The following is a 24,903-nucleotide window of genomic DNA, read 5'->3' on the forward strand; positions in this document are numbered from 1 at the left end:
GCTGATGTTATATTTCCCTCTGGGCTTTGTTCCTATTTAGTTGATCTATGCTGCATCCTAACACTAACGCTCCAGAGATTAGCATGTGGCTCACCTTAACTTTCATTTCCTCCAGCTTTACTGTGGCGACTGTGCTGGCCTGTTGCTGCTGCTGGGTTTGCTTTTTGTCTTCTCTTTGTGATCTGAGCAAACGCTCCAACCTGTGTTTGATCACCTAGGAAAGTGAGGGGGAGTCAGGGTGAAGAGGGCAGGAGGGAAAGTAGGACAAATGAGGGCTATAAACAGAGTTTAGCAGCATCAGCAATTCTGCAGCTCAGCTCAGAGGTCCCGGTCTTATCGGCTCTTATGGGAAATACTCTGCTCACAATGTAAAAAAATCACTGCAGGAGAAGAGCTATTAGTTAAAATGATATGGATGTGGAATTGGAAAAGGGGGCCCAACAATGCATGTTTTACCTCATATACATAATCCAGAATCTCCAAGATGGTGAGCACACTGGCTCCTATAAAAAGACCCATCTGCCCACCAATGTCCCCTGAAAACAGATACAAATAAGAATGAGTAAGAATGATTTGCACATTTTCTTCAACATAAATTGTCATTTGAAACACATCTTATTTAATATGCCATATTTCTGACTGAAACGTTGTTATATGTGTTAACTAAAAGTATTGAAATTGTTAATTTTAATAAGATCGGAAATAAAGCTATTAAATATTAGATGAACAACTTGAAAAAGTTGAAGTATTAAAATAATAAAAACTGAAATACAAATACATTTAAGCTAAATACAAATATAAAAAAAAACTAATAAAAAATGAACATTAAAATTATAATAAAAGCTAATTAAAAAATATTAAGAAATACTATAATGGTATATAAATATCGTACAAAAATTGCCAACAAGATTTTAGGGTTGTAATCCACATAGCTTGTGTGGTTTGAAATGATTTGAAGTCATTTAGTTCCGAGAAAGTCTGGGGAAAAAGTGGGTTCTTATAATAACAAAAATAATGTAAATAATAGATAATAAGTATTATATTATACAAATTATACAAAGTCAAACATTTTGTTTCTTGGGAAGAATGTGCACCAATAAACTGCTTCACAATAAGACAATGTACATAAAAAAATTATAAATAATTTTTAATTCCTATCGATTTAAGCTCAGAAATGCTTTCATGTTTTAGGTGCACTGAAAATTGAATGAAGTGGAAAAATGAAGCATAAGACCCACCTAATAATCCTGCAACGTCATAAGCTTTTTTCTGTTCTATTGTTTCATAATTTAGAGCTTCAAAGAAAACGTCCAAAACAAGGAAGTTGTCTCTAAAAACAAAAGGACAATAAAACATTTGTGTATAAATCATATATTTTCAGAATCAGTGCAGTATTACATCTGTTTTGAACTATATTGAAGGTGGAAAGGTTGCCACACCTGATGTAGTCTTCAGTTTTGTCGTATTTTCTAGACAGATAGCGAGCTGAGCCTTTGCTGGGGATTTTAACCATGGACAGCTCTTTACCATAGCGTGTCAGGTTACAGGGAGTTTCACACAAAGCATGTGGTGTCACCTGAACTTGTCTGTAGCAGTGCTGCAAAAGAGGACACACACGTCAATTTAGAGCAGCAGACAGATTTTATGTGGTGTGTGTGTGTGTGTGTGTGTGTGTGTGTGTGTGTGTGTGTGTGTGTGTGTGTGTGTGTGAGAGAGAGAGAGCAGGTGCTCCAGCCCACACCTGCACAGCCATTCTTCATTCATCAAACTAATGTGGAGAGATAACACCAGTGCTAAATAATCATCCATAAGATGCTTGAAACACACTCAGCATGTTGTTCAGATTTAATTTGGTTTCTGAAGGGCATCCAGAAGAGAGCACACACACTCACACACACTCATGCTTATAAATTTGGCAGAGTGTACACAGAATACACCACATATTTAACATTAATTCCCTCTTTTTAGAATAAAATTTAGTAGACAAGTCACAACATCGCCTATTTGATTTACATTACATGCAGATGTAGCAGTTTTGGGGAAGCTCCTGTACTTTGAAATTGATCAAGCTTCTCATAATTTAAAGTTCAACTACCTTTTAAAAAAGTCTCTAGGCACCCCTACAAGCTACTAGTACAGCTAGCTACACTGAAGTTATTAAGATGGGCAATATTTTGTTAAACAGCCTTATAAATTAAGCTGTATCATCATATTTCATATAGAGTGCATATTAAGTATGTATAAATACCATTCAAATGTTTGTGGTCTGAAATATGTTTTAATGTTTCTAAAACAATCTCTTATGCTGATTTATTTGATAAAAATAAAAATTATATAAATATTATGTATTATAATTGTAATATTACAATTTTAATATATTTTTATTATATTTTAAAAAGTAATTTATTCCTGTGTTGGCGAAGCTAAATTTTCAGCAGCTATTACTCCAGTCTTCAATGTCACATCTGATTTGCTGATTTGGTGTTCAAGAAACATTTCTCATTATTATCAATGATATTTAAAAAAAAAAACAAACAAACAACAAAAAAATTTAAAACCTTAAAATATCTATCCAACTATATATGAAAGTATTAAAAATATATATATATATATATATATATATATATATATATTGTAACATTATAAATACATTTACATTCACTTCTGATTAATTTAATGCATCCTTGATGAATAACAGTATTTAATAACAAAAAAAAAAAAATCTTACTGATTTTAACCTGAATCTGTGACCTTTTTGAAGTTATATATGAATCTCAGTGCTTTTAGATCAGATTTTAAGCACCTTTTTAAAATGTGTTAATAGGTTATATTGTGTTGTTATGCATGTGATATATTTAGATATCAGAAAATAAATCAGAAAATAAATAATTAAAGTAACCTATCTTTGTAGAGATTTCATTTTGACTATTTGAATAAGTCAATCCAATGAATGGTAGGACAATCCATTCTTTCAAAATATATCTGGATTTAGTTCAACCACCCATTAAATGGGGTCGGGTTTCCTTTTGACTGCGGAGATAATTAAATTTCTGGCTTATTAGATAAGGACTATCATAATTGTACCGATACATCTCTCATCATCAACTTTTCATGAGTCGCTCCATTTACGAGTGTCATAAAATCAGTGGAACAAGACACCTACAGCGGGCGATAACGCCATGAGGGTATCAGAGGGGTAATGCACTGCAGGGAATCTCCAGGTTAATGCTGCTCTGTAAGGGATGTCCAAGCACTGATTCTCCTCCATGGACTGACTGAGTAATCCCGTGTCTCCCACCCCAGACCTCGCACAGAAACATCTGTTTATCTGGGATTTAATTATTCGTGCCCACTACCTCCAGAGATATTACACTCAAGGGCGTTAGCAAAAATGAAAAATGCTTGCTTACCAAGTGCTTTGTCCACACATTTGATATTGCTGGGAGTACAGATATCGGCATCTCCTGAGAAACAAAATGCATAATGACTCTGATCAATCACGAGGAAAATGATTGCTGTTATTTCACCGCCAGCCAAGGAAGAAAAAGCATGAGCGGCAGAGAAAGAGACAGCGTGCCTCTGCTTTGTTATTCATCCTAAAATGATGGAAGGCAGTGTGTGACTGAGGGAGATGGGTTCGCTTTCACCACGCCTCCCTCATGACCATCAGTCTAGGCCTAATTGCACCCAAAATGGACTGATCCAAACCCTCCCCAAAGGCACATTTATAAAGTCTTTAAAACCCAAACCCTCATCGACACACAATCCTCGCCACCCGAATCCATCAAAAGAGCAAAACGGTTCGAGGAATACACATGGCACCTAAGAGAAAATGGCCTTTGAGTAAATGCTTTTGGAAGAGTCTCTCTTTTCAATTTGCATTATGGGAGATTGATTTAGGAACATTAAAGGAGAAGCACAGAGCTTCCATTAGAGCCCGGCCACCAACAGTCACATGATCTCTGAAAAGCCACACTGATAACAACTCAGGTGTGGTGGAGTTAATTAGAAAAGAGGTTTCTGGGAACAGAGAGATTCCACAAGTCTATACATTGTCGAGAAAATAAAGGTATTTTGCTTTTTTCCGTGGTTTTCAACTGCTTCGAGTGAAATGTGTAACGAATTAGCAAGCCAAGGTTCCTCATTGCTATCGGACTGCGATCATCTGAATTTTCCCTCCAAATGCCAAATAAAACTACCCCAGCTCCTCGTATTGTGTGACTAGACAGTAGTAAGTTAATTTAGAGACTTGCATTAAGCTTTCGGCTCCACTGCCTGGAGCAAATTAGATGAGAAGAGTTTATTCATTTAGTATTTTAGCAATTAGCAGAATACATTAGCGTGCTGATTAGGTTGAGTGGGAAATGAATGCAGCGGTGTAGCGTTACCCGGCATGTGCACCATCCTGCATTTGCACACACGCTGAACCTCAAGAGTCTCGCAGCGCAGGCGGCAGGCGCTGATACTGTAGGTATCGTAACCTGGGATCATCTGCTCACTGGTGGAGCGGCAGTTCCCCCAAGGCTGGGGCAGGTAGGTCAACTACACACAGAGAGGGAGGGCAGTGAAGAGAACAAGGGAGATAAAGTGAGAGCGAGACAGACAGAGAGAGATTGTAAGAGCAAGAGAGAAGAAAGAAAGAGAGAATTAGTGCATGCAAATTAAGTATGCAAATAAGCAGTGTTCTCACAATTTTAAAGAGCATAAAAAATGAAGTGACTGACAAAAGAGCACAATTTTATTTGTATGTGGCTTGATTTACAGAAGGAAAGCTTAATGAGTGGCTTGCCTTTGAAACAAGGAATATTGCATTCAGTGCTCATTTTTAAGCACGGGATTGATCGTGTGTAACCAGTCTGACAGTTTTAAGAATGCATTTCGCCCACATTTAGATATTTAAAGGACAAAATGTTGTGTTTGTAGTGTAAAAGTACTTTTGAATGCACTTCACCTTATCTATTTTCTTAATGCATGTTATTGTTTATATTTTGGATAGATTCAACCATGCATATGTTCCAATTTTTTTCTTTTCGTAAATATTTTATCAAAATGGTCAGTCATGGAAAATGCTGGACTTCTCCAATCATTTAGTCCACTTATACCCACCCTACAAGCTTGCATTCAGATCTGCCGCCATCCAGTCAACAACTGATGGATAGGACCAAGTCCCCAACCTACATTTTTTATTTTACAATAATCGGTTTCACTTGGATGTTACAATACAGAAAAAAAAGGTTGCTACTTCTGTTTCATCTTTCAGGACTATAGTTTATTAATTTTAGTTATTCAATATACTAAATACAATATACTCTCCTGAAAAAAAAAAATAAAAAAAATAAACTTGATATCATATAGCACACAGATAGGTCAGAGTTCAGATTACTAGCCAGTTTACTAAAGGTCAGTTAGGGACATTTGAATTTATATAGAAATACTGTGATATAAACATTTTTAGTTCAACTTCCCAAGCTTGGTGACCCTTCAACTGCCAGTCACTTTCTCAACTCTGAGTGTGTTTCACACTTGCAAAAGAAATTCTCCTCTGCTAATTGCTTGCTTACTGGCTCCTATTTTTAATATAACAAGAAACAGCATGTTTTCTCTGGAATTCTGTATGGCAAGAGCTGTGTAACAGTTATTTTAAAAATCTACTTTTGTAGAAAAAAAAACATGTATGGTTTGGAACAACATGATGGTGAGTAAATGATAGAATACTAGACCATTAAGCTATCTAACAATTGGGGGAATGTTGATGTGACTAGATGGTACTGTACTTGGATGGTCTGATTTCATTATAGGTGGAACTTAGACTGAAAAATCTAATAATTTGAAAAAAAGAGTAATTTGAAGGGTTATACCCTTTGCTCTTGACAGGATACAAAGGTCTGGAATCCCGGAGAGACTCCAAAGCCCAGTTGATGGATGTAGGGCGGCTCATCCTGACTGTGGATCTGAACAACGGATTCCTGCCTCTAAAGATGTTTCATCTGCAAAAAATAACAAGAGGATGAGCGAGACAGGGTAAGAAAGCACAACAAGCAATATGAACGATAACACAAAGATAAGCCTCACATATCCCGCTATCAATATAAATGGGAAAAACATCATCACAAAGCCAAATAAACTTGAATTTAAACATGTTTATCTTAACAGATCTGAGCACCATAAAATATGGAATAACTTTGCAACTTTCAAACTAGAAATCATCTCTGTGTGGCTTTATAACTCACTTGTCTCTTTCCAGATAGGTAGATATTCATCCTGCTGGATATCCAACATGATCTCCAGCCCGTTTCCCATCCCTCCTTGCTTAGTCTTCCTGGAGGTTGTTTTGTTCCCATTGAAAGTATAGCATTTCCCGTATCTTGTGTAGACCTATAAAAAACACCAGTGACAAATTAAAAATGTAATATTTTCTTATTGAGGAGGCCACAACAAGCTACAATCTTCGGAAAAACATAACCTTTGTTTCTTTTTTGATTTATTAATACTTTAAAAATGAACCTTTTGATCCCTCAAAGAGATGCCTTTTAAGACGCGGATTTATTAGGATTAATTGGGAAAAGGTCACTTTAAAAGCGTCAAAAAAAAAACTTCAAAAGTTCTGAACGCATTCAAATCTTCATAGAAGATTTTCCAACTCAAATGAAAAACCAAAAAAGACGCTGATTAAAACCAAAATTTGACAATTATCATTCTGTCAGTGGGCATTTGTATTCGGTGGCATAACAAACAATGTTTTCTCTGTCTCATTCCTGTCATATTAATTTTGACAAGAGCGAGAGACAGTTCTACAAACCGTACTGCATTATCATGCAATGCGTTTGTTCCTCAAACAAGAGGAAAATGAATAGTCCACATTCTGAGAAACATATCCGCCTACACAATGAAATCATCATATTAAAATAATTGCTCCATATGGGCAATATTGATAAGAGAAGACAAAATCAAAAGCAATAACTTCTGAAACTGGACTTAATATCCTTACATAAAGTACAGCCACTCAAAAATAAAAAATGCAATTTGTTATTTATAGACCATTCTCTCTTCAAGTAAAAGTAACAAAAAGACTATTATTCAGGTACTCTGCAGGCTGACGCACAGGACTGAGTAATGAAATACTCAAAATTAAAAGACAAAACCACAAAAAAAAAAATGTCAGGAGGAAATGGATCAACAAAAAGCACAGACGGATGAAGAAGAACTCTAAATTGGTGTCCAGTGACTCAAAAAACAGACTAAAAAAAAAAAAACAGTCATGAAAGATCTAGAAATTGAGGTTTTCGCTTCAGTCCTCAGGGACCAACTCTTTCTGACCTTTTGTTCAGAATGTTTTTTGGTTTCAATCTTTAGCTAACACGCCAAATCAGATCACTACCACAAATAAAAACAAAGCTTAAAATGTTGGATTGACTGAAAACAGAGACAACGAAAAAAAGATATGTGAGAAAGACTCTTGGCACTGTGAAAAGCCCATATAGCTGGGCTCCAGCATATGTTGTGTTTTGGATTCTGGTCCCAACAAGGGATGCTGGCTGATGTCTCCATCAATAAGAGATAGTTCCTTACAAAAATGATAATTCTGTCATCATTTATTCAACCACATACAATTCCAAACCTCTATGGATTTCTTTCACAAGACATTTAGCAGATGTTTAGCTCCTTTTGTCTAGACAAAATGACTAGACTGCTGTCAAGCTCCAAACAATGTTGTTATTGTTAACTAAAACTATTATTATTATTATTATTTTGTTAATTGAATAGAGCTTAAATAAAATATAAATATTTAACTTAATTTTAAAAATAAATAAATATATCAAAATAAAATAAAATTATAAAATAAAATAAAAAAAAATTAAAATTTAAAAATTTTGCTTTGGCAACTAACTTAAATTAAGTTTAAGCTTAAGTACTAACACAGGAATTAAAAAAAAAAGCTAAACAGAAATATTTAGAAAAACCTAAACTAATAAAAATGAAAAAGCACAACAAAATTACTAAAACTAATGCAATTATTACTGAAAATCTAAAAATAAAAGCTAATATAAATAAATATTAATATATAAAGCAATATAAGTAATTGAAGTACTATAGTACAAATAATAGTATAAATAACACATCCGCTACATTTCAAGTCTTTTAAAATCATACAATATCTTTGTGTAAGAAACAGGTTTAATTTAAAGTTGTTATTCACTAAAAGTCTTGCTTGATAGCACCATTCTCTTTCATTATATTGAAAAGAGCAGTTTATACATTCTGCTTAACTCAAAAGATTTACATCTAAACAGCATGGTTATCGGGATCCACTAACTAAAGCAGCCCCTACCAGTCTATAAAGAAATTCATGCTGGTATAAAATGATCTTTTCATCAGGCAGACTGACGTTAAAATTTATTGTTATAAATCAACCAAATTTCTCCAGCAGTGAGTCTTGTTCTGATGAGAAGGGACCTTTAGGGGCCACACTTGTATGTAACACATGGCTGTTCATTTAGCAGCCTGCGTATGGAGTCTGATCTCAGCTGGCTCCGTACTGAATCAAAGCAGGGCTCTCCGAGCAATGTGGGCGTGCAGTAATTGCCAGCTGCAGCTGTGGACGCCGCACACCATACAGCTGTAATTAAGGCTGGAGACAGCCAGTGTTTTCACAAGCAGACGCTGGTCAAACGGGATAAAGGAGCATAGATATAAACATCCTTTTATATAATCAGACAACACACAAACATTACCACTACTATTGTAAAGTATGGTATTAAACACACATAACTGTGTGTCAGCACGTCAAATTCATAAATGCAACTTGATAACGTAATAATCAATTCCAATATCTTATAAGAGACATTTAAAAAGGTTAAGTATTATATATGACATTTAAAGTAGTCATACTAGTCAGCATCAAAGCAGGTTTTCAGCATGATGCTGCTTTATGACTGACATTATTAATGTGAGACGGGCAGAGGAGCAGCAGTGGAGACAGAGGTCCAGCAACAATCGATTCAATCCTGTTTATTGACATGTTTAAGTTTCCATTGCTGCTCTATCCAGTCCAATATGAAACCAGGGGGGGACTGAATATAAAGAAATGATAGCAAAGACCTCTCATTCCAGTCCTGCTCGGAAACTTCAACTTTCAGGGGACGGTCCACTTTGTGTTCACAAATGATTTTTGGGAGGGATGTGGAAGCTTTCCCGTCAAGCAGCAGTGGAAATGGCTGCTGGCACAGTCTCCTCTGCCTCATTTCTCTGCTTTAGAGCCCAGTGCCCAGAGCACCTCTGATTGATGGACCATTTTCTCTTGTAACATCTCGCCCAAAGTCAGCAAAGGTAAACAGTCCAACTTTTGTCTGTTTTCCAAAAACAGCCATCCAGCCTAGTGTGTTACTGAATTTCCCCAGATGCACAACTGCCAATATCTGTATATGTACACACACACGCAGAGATTCAGAGATTAAAAAAAAAAAAAAAAAAAATGTCTGTTTCAAATTAAAAACATTTATTCTCCACAAATGTAAATATATCCTCACAAATAATGGTTATATCACTACAGAATATCCATTTTAATGAATACACAAACTCCACCTGTAAAAGCTAAACTAAATTTAATAAATTTGCTGAAATTAAAGTCATACAGCTTTTCAGAGGAGGAGTGGATAATTTTTTGGCAACACAATATTTGTTTACCTTTGAAACCCTTTCACAGTGGACCACTACCGCACAGGCTTTCAGCCACAACCAACGCCTGACTGCAAAGCATTTGCATAAATCTTCCCTTTCCACTAAAACCCAGCTTAATTGGGCTTAATGTCTGGCCATTTACTGTCCTCAGCTACTATTTCCCCTCTAAATTTGCTTTGTTTCTTTCCCCTTCCACTCAGTTTGATGTGTCTTTACTGTCTTTCTCTTTTCAGCTCAAAGATGAAGTAAAACCCAAAGCCTCTCATTTATGGCAGGCATCTGACAGATTCCCTGCTGGCTGTTCTTCAATTATCCAGGAAAGCTACATGAGAACTTCAGTTTTTAAACATGCAGGATGTGAGGTTTGGTGGAAAGACTGAGTATAAAAGCGAGTTTAAATTCAGTACTGGTGTTTGAAGGATTTGAGCTAACTGCCTCATAAGAAATTTGTAAGGATCAGAGTACTCAGAGTGTAAAATTTATCAGTCGTTCCCTGGTCCTAGTAAATTGTGGTGCGGTCAAAACATGGTGCTTTGACTGACAGGATGGTGATTCAATTATTAACCCAAGAGATATATCTGAAAGGTAGCTATTGCTGACTGAATCTCAATGTTAAATTAGCTAAATTTGAAGGTAAATCTGTGGTGCATTTCCCAAAAGCATTGTTAGCCAACTATGGTCATAATTTCTTTCAATTATCAACATGACAGTTTCATGATTTGGTGTTCCCCAAATTCATAGATTCAAACAAACCACAAAAAACATTGCAAAGTTGTGTGGTTGGAATTTCAGCTCTTACCCTGTGGTTAGAAGCATAGTTTCTTATTAGTATGACATGGAATTACACATTTCCTGCTCTTGAGCAAAAGCAAGCTAACATGCAACTAACATGTAATACAAGTGTACTTCATCTCTTTTAATTTATCAAAAGAATAAAAGTGAGTGTGCATGTCTGTATGTGCTCTAGTACCCCAGAGTGTGACATAGACTGAATGATGATTAACTACAGATTATTACTCCACCTCCTGTGTGACTATATTGTGTATTATTGCATATATTATGGTAAAGCAGAAAGGTACACTGTTGTATAGAAAAAACACAGCCCTAAATAGCAGCTGTTAAAACTGTTTTCAGTAGTTTTACAACCAGGTAAATGTGTTTTTCTACATATAAGCAGAAAAAGAGAGCAGAAGTTATGTCTCTCATATTTTTACTAAAACAACACCAAAATATGCAAATTCCAAAAAGCAATGCTTTTATTTGAATACAAGCTCTTCTAGGATTGCTACGATGGATTCATGTGAGGTTGCCTTAAAAAATGGGGGGTACTCACAACAATAGAGCCGAAAACTTGACTCGTGATTGATTTTGACATTAACATGTAAATCTAAGCTAATGCTGAATTAAGCCTAAAATTAAATAGCATACAACAAATATAGTCCTTATTACTATAAATTAGGTCTTAATATACTGCCTCTATAGGCAGATCACTAGGTTTTTGAACAGAGCTCTAGTTTTTCTTTACCTAACACGTCAAATCTTCAGAGTAAACGGGTGGAGACTTTTAAACAGTCTGACTAAACAGCTGAGCCAGAAAGTGCCGTGCTGCGCTATGCTCCATTAGTTCAGCTCTCGTGGGCAGCCGCTCAAACTCTGCATCTATGGTGTCTCTTTGGCAGGCTATCAAACACATTACATTTATTGTATCAATTCTTAACTTCATTAAACAACGACTGGGCAGTATCTTTTCCTAAGAAGCTTATCCCTCATGCACACCATGCAGAAAAATTGGCCACGTCTCGAGGGACTCCATCGACACCGTTTTACACTTATTCCGAGAGGATTATCACAGTTCTTTATCTTTAGGCATCAATCTGAGATAGAAATGTTCAGAGATCTGACACAATCTGACACTTAAATGGGATGCATCGGCACAAAAGCATGTCCCTCTCTAGTAAGAAGAGCCCCTCTATTGTGACTGTGTTCATAAACTGAAAAATACATCAAGTAATCATAGTAAAAAGGACTATCAGTCAAATGTTTCCAGATCTGGAATGGAGCATGGGATGGTATGATAAGAACGTAATAATGGGGAAATCCCTTTAAGAATAGCATCAGAACTTTCCATTACAGTGCCTATGAACTGAGACTATTGCAGAAATATTTGTAGTAGCTACAATACCCTACAAGAATATTTCAGGCTCAAAACAAGTTAAGCTCTATCTGTCCGTTACCACAGACAATCATTCTCACTCTTTTGCTCAGTTTTGTGAAAACAAAAATCATTTACAGAAATGCAATTTACATGCTTCCGGTTTTCTTTTAACTTTACACGATTCCAAGTAAATGCCTGTTTTTATGATATGCGTGTAGTAGATTTGAATGTCTTTGACTCCACAACTCTTCTACAAGATGGGATGTCACAATGGCTTATTCCCTCAAACTGTTGCTGTCCACACTCAACACGTTTTCCCTCCAGACCTCCAGAGAGACTGAACATAGGAAAGGATGAAACGCGGAGCATCGCTATTTTCTTTGAAGGCCTCCTATTGTGCTGCCACACAAGCTTATAAAGCACCATGACTGATAATCTCAAGGGTCTCCCTGCATGCAGGTTCTTTCGTATATGAACCGTGCATGGCAGTTTTGTGTGACAGAACTGTTGATGTCCACAACGCGTTCTGACCAACAAAGAATACACAATAGCCAACAACTACAATCATCCACGCCGCCTCCTTCAAAAACCACCCAGCTCTCGAGTGAAAACATACACTACTGTTCAAAAAGTTTGGGGTCGATATTTTGTCCGCAACAATGTAATTAATGTATTAAAAATTTAACAGTTAACGACATTTAGCATCTCCCTGAAATGTCTGCAAATACTTTTGGTTATCAATTTCCCGCCCAAGTGATTTAGGTGGGTGAAAACCATCAAATCCCTTATAAGGGAGAGTGTAGATAGTGAACACGTAAGAGATGACAAAATTTACTTTCGGCATGCGTACGAGAGATTGTTGATGTCGTCACACCTGCATCGGCAATGGAGAAGAACAGGAAAATGGCCAGGACAACGTACAACTAAACGGTACGGACGAGTATGCCTTAATATGGGACAGGTCTGAGTCAACATTTTTCGGCGGGGACCTGCGCATTAATGACATCATACTGTTTCCGAGTGAATGTATTTTTATCATTGTAGGGTTGTTGTGTTCCCATATTGCTAAGACACTTACATGCAAACCCATTTAAACGTGAAATTTTTGCAATCCATGTCACCTACAAAATACTGGTTTCAACTAAATGCTTTTTTTTTTTTTTTTTTGCCTTCTCCTTTCTCAACAGTAAAAAAGTACGATAACATTTCCTCCTCAAAAACATTAAGCGCACAACTATTTTCAACACTGATAATAGAAATGTTTCTTGAGCAGCAATTAAATGAGATTTTCGGAGGTCATGTGACACTGAATACTGGAGTAATGATTGCTGAAAATTTTGCTTTGCCAATCACATTAATAACACTGCATTTATATATTGAAATAACTACATTAAAATATCTTAACATAAAAATCAGTCTTTTTTTTAAAAGGTTTTACAAATATATTAATCAACTAAATGCAGCCTTAGTAAGCGTAAAAGACTACTTTCAACAACATAACAACTCTTACAGTACTCAACCTTCGAAATGGTGTAATCTTTACAGTATAAAGGCGTCAAAAAAATTTAAAAACAAAAACCGGGTTATTTTTATCATAGGCCTGTTTTTTCTATTTTATTTCCCACCCCTTTCCACCAGTTAGAGGCCCTCCGCGTACTTGACATAATTATGCTGCTATCGCATATGGTCTCTGTTTACTGTAACGCCCCAGTCCTGCTGCGCAAGTAAATATTTTGAGAACTGAATGATACACTTTCTGCCTGAGGTGGTGCATATAAACCTTTTTGGACTATTGTTACTTACTTTGATAACCTGGTACCTGAGCACAGCTGAGCGGAAAAGAAACGGAAGGGAAATTGCAGCTGTGCGGCTTTTGTGGCTCCTGCAGACCTTTAAGAATGACTTTTATATACCCATCTGCCATATGGGCCACTTTTTGAATTCATTTGTCCTGTTTTCTTCACATTTTTATTATGGCACGTTCAGTGATTCTTGACCGTATCTGCAAATAAGCAAACACCCCTGCTACTGCATTAGTCTAACTGTTGCCTGTGTTTTTGAGATGCACCCTTGTTTCCTTCAGCTTTAATTAAGGTGCCTTTCTTATTAACATAAGCCTCCATTTCCCCTGCTTTCAGTCTCTCTCTAAGTGAGAAGCAGCATCTCACCAAGGCTCAGTCAAATATTAACCCCGACTGACACTACAGAACAGCTCTTTCACTACAATCAGCCAAAAAAAACAAAACAAAAGAACTTCCTTAAGTTCTATCAGCATTACACCATGTCCTCATTATAATGGTAGAAAAATATAAGTGAATTAAGCACTCTGGATTTTCGTATTTTTACTGCCTCCTGGACTGCACAGCAAACACTATTCAAACAGGCCCATTTTGTTTTCAGTGCCTTAGGAGTACAAACATGTGTGTGATAGGGAATGAATGTCACTCTGCTTATGTAAATAAGACATGCAACACTTGATTTATTCACAAGGTGGTGCAATAGCCACAAAATAACATACCATGTAAGCAAAAAAAAAAAAAAAAAAATTGTAGTATTTGGGATCCAAAAAAGTCCAAATCAAAATGAAATGGAAAACCTGAAAGTCTGACTTGATGTGACAAAGTTCGAAAACCTTATAAAATATTAATATCAGCATGGCCATCCAGAGCATTCATAAGTCCTCTGTGGTAAAGTATGCCTGCATTTCTCTCTCTCTTCTCTAATTGAAGAGATGTATCTAGAACTGCTGGTGTGCTATTAGTGATGTGGAGCAGGGCCATCCTCGCAGATGTTCGGCATGTGGACTCCACACTTTCCAAATTGGGATCAGCGAGACGGCAAGGTTTTCCAGCGAGGCCAGTCCAACCTCCCCAGCATCCAGGCCAAGAAGATGGTCAATATTCTCCCACTATAAAGAAATAAACTAATAAGCTTAGCTCTCTCTCAAATATGTGACTGCAAAGTTTCACACTGCTGACTTGCAGCCAGCTTGATTTCCAAGTTTATCTGGCAAACATGTCTTAAATAGTTTTTTTTCTCATCCCCTGCTGAATGAGTGACAGATGTTGTTCTGATGCATTGTATGGCAAAAGTACAAGATTCTACATCAGAGCTGCTTATAAGCTTACAACACTTCAATCCTGAGTGTTGCAGATAAAATGAAAGCAGACATCTGAAATATGTTTGCTATACTCTCTGCCTTACTTTTTCCTTTTTTTTTTTTTTTTTTTTTTCTTAAATTAACATCTAAAAGGAGCGGAGTTTCTGAACTCCATTTTTGCTTTTCTTTGAATGAAATGCATTTATTTTTTTTTCAAAAAGCAAGGATGCATAAAATTTATCAAAAGTGTCAAACAAGATATTTATAATGCTATAAAATATTACAAATAAATACTGTTCTTTTTAACATTATTTTCATCAAAGAATCATGTGGGAAAACAAAACGTGGGTTTCCACAAAAAATATTAAGCTGCACAACTGTTGATGATAATAACTGTTTCTTAAGAGGCAAATCATCATATTAGAATGATTTTTGAAGAATCATGTGACACTAAAGACTGGAGTAATGGCTTCTGAAAATTCAGCTTTGCCATCACAGGAACAAATTACATTATATATATATATTTATATATATATATATATATATATAGTATATATATATATATATATATATATATATATATATATATATATATATATAATAGAAAAGTTAATAATAATGAACAAAATTGAAGTAAGATATAAAGGACATATTTTTTCTTTATAATCATGTAATTTCCTTAATATTATTATTATATTATTATTATTATTATTACTATTATTCCATCCAGAAACAATCTCCATACAATGTTCTTCCACCAAATAAGTAGCAATCTCATGGTTTATGGTTGTGACATGATCCTATTAGCTCTTTTTCCAATGGAAATTGTCCTCTTGATATGACTCAATTTCAACAGGCAATACAACAGAGAGTAGAAAAACTGCTCTTGTTAAGCTGATTTCATTAGATCTTCAAAAAGAATATGCAAACGGAAAAAACAAAGTATTTAAGGACTTTGTTTTGGTGACAACAAAAAGGAAGGTCAATACCAATCTCCTCCAATTTACCAGTGTAAAGACTGTCTCTTTTCCAGTCAAATTCATGTGTGTTAACATGCGTCAATAGCGCTGTACTATTTCTAGCCGAGAGGTGTCAAATAATGTGCATCTGAAAAAATTGCCTGTTGCTTGGCATTTGCATTCGGCGCAAACATCATTTGAATTTTTCATTTTCTAAAGGTTCTTATGATTTTGCATATCGGTTGCAATGACACATTAATTTCCAGCTGGTTAGCCCTGATTCTACCTGTGTCCTGTGCAATCCGGAGAGGTAAAAGTGACACAGGTGCCCTGGCTGATGACATAAACCCCATCTTTGGAATTTTTTTTTTATTAAAACCTAGGGGAAGTTAAAAATTTTTCCCGGGGCCCAGATTACCAAAATATCCCCCTTTCATCTGGTAAAATAATTAGATTTTTTTTAAAAACTGGGGCCCCCTAATTTAAGGGAATACTGCGGAGGTAGCCGGGGTGTATTTGATCAAGATTTGATTATTTGAAGGTTTTTTTTTAAAAATAAAGGGTTTTGGGGCCAAAAAAGGTTACCTTGTACCCCAAAGCGCTGAAATTTTTAAATTCCAACTGTTTAAACAGGAATAAAAAAAGGGTTTTCCGGAATCTTTAAAAAATTTAAAAATTTAAGAAAAAGCAAAATTTTTAAAAGGCAGGAAATAAAAGGTTTTTTCTTTTAAGGGTTTTCTGTTCTTATTTTGGAAATTTTATTTTCGGTAAAAAACCTGAATCTGTTTGTGGATAAAGGGAACAGAGGGTACCCATTTTTGTTTAAAAAAATGGGCAAAAAAAATTTAAAAGTTGCCTAAGGGGTTCCCTTCTTTTCTTTTTTCCCTCTAGGGGACATTTGAAAAGGGAGCGGCAAATTTTAGTTTTTGGGTGTAAAAAAAAAGTAATCATTCAATTTTACTTTAAAAATTTTAAGGGGTTTAAAAAAAAATTTTATAATTATAAATTTAAATTAAAAATTTAAATATTTTTTTTGTATATTTATTTTTTTTATTATTATTATTGTAAAAAATTATATTTAAATTTCAGTTCCATTTTTTTGACGTTTTAGAAATTATGGCTTTTTCATTTTTATCTTTTTGTTTTTTTTTTGAAATTTTAATTTTTTTTTAGTTTAGTTTTTTAGTTTTTAAACATTTCAGTCTTTTGCCAAGGAAAACATATCTTATCAAATTTTCATAATTTTTTTTTGTTTTATATAATTTTTTTTTTTTTTTTTTTATATATAATATAATTTTTTTCTGTTTTTTTTATATATATATATATATAATAATACAAAAATTATAAAAATTTTTCATTTTATTAAACAGAGCAAAATGGCATAGCATAAATAGTGTGTTGTGTTATGTTTAATATAAATAAAAAATCCCCAAAAAATTTTTGTTAACTGAAAAAAAAAACGCATGAAAATTAACCTAAATTAAATTAAAATATTTTAATTCTCAAAAAAAAAATAATGTTCAGTTAAAATGAAATGATTAACATTTCAAAACACACTTGCATTAAATCAAAAATGCATGCGATAATTAGAGGCCCTATTTAAAATTATCAGTCACTAAATTTTTCCCAAAAAGAAAATAAATACAATTAAATCCGAGCAAATTCTAAAGTAATTTCCTTGACATCTTTTGACCAAAAGGCACATAAGAAAAGTTTTTGTGAAACCGTTTGAGAACACCCATTATTTTTCCCAATTCGTTTGGTTTTGTATGGTGCAGAAACCACTTCCCCTTTTTAAAACTGAAAATCTAGTTCCCCTACCCCTGAGGTGGCACGCAATAAATCCCCTCAATGAATCTTAAAGGTCTAGGTACACCTTGAGGTTTACACAAAACCGTGAAATTTTGAGGGTATGCCTTCTATTGATGCATTTGAGTGTGTTTTGTGGTTGGGGTATTTTGTGGGGGACAGTGAAATATAGTAAATGGGGGTTAGGTCCCGGGCTCCTTTGTCGGTGGAATGCTTTGTGCAGGGGGGGAAACCCAGGCTTGCTCCCACCCAGGAGGAAACATCGCATCGTCTGATTCCAGAGTTTTTTCTCAACCCGGGTCCTGTGCAAAAACAAAAAATTTCTAACAGCCTTCCACCTCCCAGTCCCCACCAGCCCACCCTCCCGGGTTTTCTTGTGGGGATTTTTTAAACCGCAGGGCCCAAAAAAACACCACCCCGGGGGCTGTTTTTTCATTCTCATTCCCAACTTCTCAGTTTTCGCTATAAAACTTAAACCTCTTAACTGACACTTTAAAGTTTATCTTAATTTGCTATACGTTTTTTCATCCCAGTTTTGTATTTTTTTTTCTTCTGGTTTTTTTAAAGAAAATATAGATAGATAAAATCTACATTTTTATAGACGCAAGATTCAAATTCCATTTAAGAATGTCTTTCCTTCTTTATTTTTTCTGCATTTTTCAATCCCAAACAAAAGTTGTTAACAATGGTTTTTGATTCTAAACAACAACAGAGGTTTCTGACCCTAAAATGGAAATTTGAATAAACATCCTGACTGAAAATGCAAAAAAAATGCTCAAATTTTTGCTCACAGTAGAAAAAATCAAAAACTTTCTGTCTTTTAAATCATATTGTCATAAAACAATTTTGGTCTGACTAAACCCAAACCTTACAGTTTCATTTCAAACCACAGAAAAGTTGCATCAGTCTTTCTCAAATTTAAATGAATTTGCCCTAGGGAAATTCCCGACAGAAAATTAATTTTCAAAAGGGTGGGACAAGTCTGTGCTGTTTTTTCCCCTTTTTAAGTCTTGAAGTTCTCTGTAGGAATCAAAAAAAAGAAAAGGGGGCAAAAATATTGGACGCGAACCTTTCTGGGTCCTTTTTCCCCTGTAGAACCCTGAAAGGCTAAGGAAGAATTAGCCATGAATCTCATTTCCTCCCGAACAAAAAACACATCCAAAACCTCATGAACACCCCTTATAAATTTATTTATTAAAGCATTAATTTTTTGGGAAAAACTCATGAAGTAAATATTTGATCTGCAGTTATGAGGGAAAATTCCTTCCCGGGCCCCACAAAAGTACAGCTATCTGTTTTAGTGTGCTGCTCATTTTTCAATGACCTATAACCCCACCATTTGCTCGAGTGGCATCTCCAAAAACAGATCACAAACTCGACCCTTTACCCCTTTAAATCCCTTTAATTAAAACCCCGTCTTATACGTAATTCAAGGTCACTTTATTTTTTAAAAAAATAATAATAATGAAAAAATTAAAAAAGCCCCTCCCGAGAGTCCCCAGTCAGAGGGGAAAGTTTGCAACAATACAGCTTAATTTCCCATGAACCGCCTGCAAGAAAAATGGGAGGGACAAACCCCCAGTGTGTAAGCAAAAATGGTCTTTTTCAGCCCTCTCACTTTAGAGCCCTCTAAGTATTTTTTCTGCGGGTCCACTTTTATGAATCTGACCATAAAAAATCTTTTGGGAAAAACAAACTGTGTCCAATCGGTATAAAAAGGGGGTTTGGGGTTGGGCCCCCAGAGTACAAAATCAATCTTTTTGCCTTCTAAAACAGACAGTGTGCAAATAGCTAATCTTGTGTGGAATCACCTCCACGGACCCGGAAACCTCGTGGGCAGTAAAATACCTTCATGTGGGAAAAGCAGGGGGGTTTGGCAAAACCCGGGTTCCAAAACGAAAAACTAGCAGCAAGGCTTTGCACCTCAAGCCCAAAGGATCCTTTTAAACTTTGCAGTCAGAGCCTACTGAGATTTGGTGCAGGGAATAGACTCCCCGGGCAAGCCTGGGTCTTTTGTAAAAGGCAGCAAGCAGAAAAAACTGTTAGAGCCCTTTTCCTCTTTTTTTTTTTTTTTTTAATATTATAATATATATATATATATATTATAAAAATATAATTTATAGTGTGGGTGGTTTTTTTCTCAATTCCCACCCGAGGCTTAAGGCTTTTGGGGCTTTTTGGGACGGCTTTCCAGGTTTTTATTTTGTGGATCAAAATGCCCTTTTTTTTTCCATGGAATCACAGAAAAATTCCTCTAGCGGGGGTTTAAAAGTCATGATTGAATCTACCTTGACATACTCTTTCTAACTTTTCATTCAGTCCCTGGTTCCCCCAAATTTTCTCGACATCTACTCTTTTTCCTGTCATTTGGGCAGTAAATTTTATTCTTTCCATGTCCTTTTCCCTGTTCAGGACCTATTTGGGGTTGTTTGCCGGTGCTTGTTTTTGGGGATTTAAAAATAACCTAAATCAAATTTCCCCCGTCTCAGGTTGTCATTTTGGACTCAAATGACATATGCCAGTGGGGTTGTTTGCGCCTTTCCCATGTATATGTTGTTAAAAACCTGCTTTAAAACACTGTTGGAAGGGTTTTTTGGATGGCCCTCAGGGGGGCTTTCTTGCACAGCCCGGGGTTTTTTTGGGGTTTGGGGGTAGACCCATGTCACTATTGTTTGGGTTTCTGAGTGCTTGGATTAGTGCTTTTTCCCGTTTCTCCTTTTTTGCCTTTTCTAGTAACTAGAGGGTTTTTCCAGGTCGTTCCCGGGGGCTTCTGCTGTAATGCCATGGCACTTTCCTGTTTTTCCTTGTCCAAAAATCTTTTTTAAAATACACTCATTTGAAAAAATTTAAAAGGAAAAAGAAAAATTCTTCGTATTTTTTCTGAAAGATCCATTTGTTAGAAAGGGGGGGGCGACTAGTAAGGTTTTTTTTGAGTAAGCTTTTGGGATTCTTTCACTTTCCACACAGTTTTCTTTCAAAAAACAATATTTCCCGGGAACAAAAAAAATGCCCTGCTTTTGATGAGTCATTTAAATTTAAAAGTAAAGTGCATACACCAAGAAAGGGGGAACCCTACCCCAAAATTTTGTGCTCTGGATTTATCCCATCCAAAGTCAGACAGACGCAGTAAACACACACACCAGAACCAACCCCCGGGACCCGGGAAAAGCCATTTATGCTGCACCCGCCGGGAGCAGTTGGGGGTTGGGTGCCTTGCTGGGGCCCTCGGGCGTGGTATTGAAGGGGAAGAGCGCTTTTACATTCCCCTCCCCCCACCCAAAATTTCCCGGGCCCTTTCCTGAGACTCGAACTTTGCAACCTTTTTGTTAAATTAGCCCGGGCTAAACCCAAACCCCCAAAAAAATTTATGTCTATTCTTTTAAAAAAGAAAAAAAAAAAAATCCTAACTTTCGTCGGGGTTTTCCTAATAAATCGACTGTTTTTGTTTCAAGGTGCCCGTTCTTCTCAATGAAAAGTTAGTGTAAAGAAAGTTTACAAAGGGCGTAACAAATTTTGGGAAAAATTTTTAAAAATGACGAATCAAAATTTTGTTTAAACTGTGGGGGGGGAAAATGAACAAATGCTCAGGGGAAAGAGGGTCATTTTAGGGTGTTATGCTCAGTTTTTAAATCCCTTTAAACTAAACCCAAAATCGGTTTTTTTAGATAAAACACCAAGCAAAACCCAAATTTTGGCCCTTCAGGAAAATATTGTTTTATTTAAAGCAAAGAGTTTTTTGTTTGATGCTGAAATTTCAAAAAGAGCTTTTGACCCCCTCTGGGTTTTACGTTGCTTTTGTAAAAAACAGTACGGTAAATTTACGGAGGCCCCTCCTGGTGCTTTTTTTTATTAATGCGAAAAAAAGCAAATATCATACAAAATTTCGTCACAAAAGTTGTGTAAATGAAAACAGTTTTTTCCATAAATAGGTGATTGAAGAATGAATGTGGGGGTTTGAGGGGGGGAGGGTGTGAAAGATATGTATACAAGCTAAAATTCATGCAATTCCCCAGAGGAAAGCTTACCCCGCCCCAAATTTTTTTGTTTTTCTTTCCCAGTTGTGTTCTACGAGGCTTTCTTTTCTATTGACAAAAAAGTTTATAAAGAAGAAGTTTCATGAAATTAAACCCACCCCGTATGGTTTTTTGAGGAAAATCAGCGGTTTAAAGAAAATACCTTGAAAGAAAAAAAAAAATGATCTTACATTACAAAATATCCCAACAGCAGACAAAAAAAAAAAAAAAAAAAAAAAACACACTCTTATTTAAACGGGGTATATTTTGCTCCCTAAAAAAAACATTATTTTGTGTATTTGGTGTAATGAAATGTTTTTTTATGTGGTTTATGTTTAAAAAAAAAACATTATTTTCCACATACTGTACATTTTTTTTTTCCCTCTAGCCCCGGGTTCTGAAAACCGTCGATTTTTACAAAGGTCCAAACTCTCTGAAAAAGCGGGTATCCCAATGCGTTTTTTGGGGCCCCCTGCCTCAAGCGTGGACGGAAATTTACACTCTTACCTATTGGGGATTCCTTGTCCCCCCCCCGGGGCGACGAGCCCTAAAAAAAAAAAACCATTATAAAAGGGGTTTAAAACCGGGTTTTTTTGGCTGTTTCTTTTGGAAGGGAAAAACAAAGTAGTTTCGCCCTTTCCCCAATGAAAAACATCCACACCGCGGCCCGATGAGCGGGGCTGGGGGTAGGGGTGAGCCGCGGGGGGCTTGAGGGGGATTTACAAGGAGCGGACCTTGTGCTTTCGGCAACCACCCCGTGACGAACCCCCGGGGTGGGTGCCACTTCGTCCACGGGGAAAGCCGTTTTGGCGATCCCCAAATGCAAAGGGGGGTTTTGTATTTTCCCCAGCGGGGCCCGCACGGTCAAACCCCAGGGAAAACCTTTAATATTTTCCTCCCTTTTTTAAGGCCAAACAAAGAAATTTGCTTTCACAGTGAAACAACCCCGCGTCTAACGCTGGCAGCCCGGGAGCAACAACAAAACTGCAACGGAAAAAAAGGTACGCCTTCTTTCTTTGCATGAACATCTGGGCTGCGTTAAGCAAATCTTTCCACATACTGAGGTAGAGATGTGGGGTGTGTTAGAACGAGCCATTTTAGGGGCCGTGGCAGAGTCTTAACTTTTATAAAGAATATCTCTTTGGATTTAAGACTTTAGTCTTTGCAACTTTAAAGATCTTTTATTCACCAAAAGCTTGTAACACTCCAAAAAGAGAAAGGAAAATTTGAAATCACATCATATGACCCCTTTAAGAAGAACTTAGGATAAACGTTTGCACTTGAGCAATGGGATGTTTTCTCTTTGGCTATGGAGAAAAATATACAAACTGCCAGTGAATGAAAAAAGGGAGGGAAAATATCAAATATTTTGTATATGCATTGAATGTTTATTTCAATATTTTTTTTTTCATTGTGCCTTGTATTCTGCTGTGTTCCTTTCAGCCATTTTTGAACCAGGAACAGCATATAATGCCGTGCAAATGAAAAATAGCTTCTGACCTGAGGTAATCCTGGTCCTAAGGTACCGATAGTCTACTAGTCATCCACACAACCCATAGACTGGTCGATTCTGATATTATGTGGGTTTATACATCCCAAGCCTTGGGTAGAATTACGAAGCTTAAACAAATAAAAACCCTGAGAGGTACCTGTATGTTGTCATTGGCAGATAATGTCTTAATCCATGTGTAATACACTGCATGCTGTTAGCGATGACACTAATCAATATGTTCTTATAGGACATTCTAATCCTAAATATCCAGTGGGGCATTCTTTTATCCTTACCCGCCGTGTGCTGAGTGGCAATAGAGTGACGTCTCACTCCCATCAGCTGTAAAGAGGGATTAAGTGATAGATTTAGAGCCCCAGCCTCTACAAGATCAGCCAGAGGATCTGGAGCGAAACAAGACAAGTTTTGTAATGAGAGTACACTGACATTTATGAAAACAACATAAAAACAAATAAAAATAGGTAGTAAGTGGGGAAAAATACTACAATGTAAAAAAAAAAAAAAAAGTCAGGTAACTGCTTTGTGTGGTTCAAACAAATATTCAAGTCTGAGACACAATTTAATATGATTGAATCGACCTGACTAAAATAAGTTACACAGACAAAAATAAAGTTTTAGATTAAGTCAAGCGGAAATTGATTCTTAAGGTAACAATTGCACCAATCTTACAGTATATCAAACTGGCAGATGAAAGCCATCTGTTATACTTACTGTCTCTTCCGAACATTGTGAATATGTAAAATGATTCACTGGAAGGGAAACTACTCCACTGTACCTGAATACATGACAATCTGGTGGAGGATGGAAATAAGCAAAGCATCTGTCTTTAATTCCTGCCACAGTAGAACTAGCATCTCTATCTGTATTTAATGTACAGTACAACAGTTAATATATGCAAACTATATGCCATTTTAAAACTATTGTTAAGAATATGTGTGCATGGACACTGTAACATAGCTTACATTGTTGGTTAAAAAACAGCATTAATGCATAATAGAGTTATATAACTAATAGAAATCATGAACAAGGACAATTACTCTTAATGCCGAGTTTGTAATGGTCAAGGTACAAAAGGGTTATTGGGGTTCAACTTCTTCACAGCTGAGATTTTACACACTCCTTGAAACTGTAATGCTGAGCATTTCTCAAGGAAAACATGAGGCAGTAGGTCGGGATATTGTTAAGGCAAAAAAAGGCAAAATGTGTCGAAACATTTCATTTCTCTGAGTGTGCTCGTAATGGACATGGGATGATGAAAAGGTAGGTTTTTCCTAGATGGATGTGGCTTGAGTTGGGCATTACACCCCACTCAGTTTGCATCAGTAATCCTCTTAGGAGCACTTATGCCACATTAGACCTGTTTTCAGCCCAGGAAACCCAGCTCACCAGCACCTCCATTTCCCTTCTATTTCAGGAGACCAAAAATGGGCGGAAAAATAAAAGAGCATAAGTGATGTTGAATTATTTCTCCAGCCGAACATCGCGAGTGCACCGAGGCCGCATGTGTGACTCAACACAGGACTAACAGCAGATCTGAGGAGAGAGATGGCATAATTGAATCGAAAAGCCGAAGCCTCGCCGATTTCTTCAAAACTACTCTGTCCCAAGAATTTTCAACAAATCCGACCCCGCGAGCCCTAATGCCTTCACGCAAATCTTTCTTGCCTCTTTTTTTCTCT

General features: G+C 36.2%; 1 pseudogene; it reads right to left on the reverse strand.

Annotated features, from left to right (window-relative positions):
* Positions 1 to 24,622, reverse strand: LOC122144489 (annotated as a pseudogene).
* Positions 24,623 to 24,903: the final 281 nt, after the last annotated feature.

The sequence above is a fragment of the Cyprinus carpio genome, unplaced genomic scaffold, assembly GCF_018340385.1.
Source record: "Cyprinus carpio isolate SPL01 unplaced genomic scaffold, ASM1834038v1 S000006695, whole genome shotgun sequence".
NCBI classification, from domain to species: domain Eukaryota; kingdom Metazoa; phylum Chordata; class Actinopteri; order Cypriniformes; family Cyprinidae; genus Cyprinus; species Cyprinus carpio.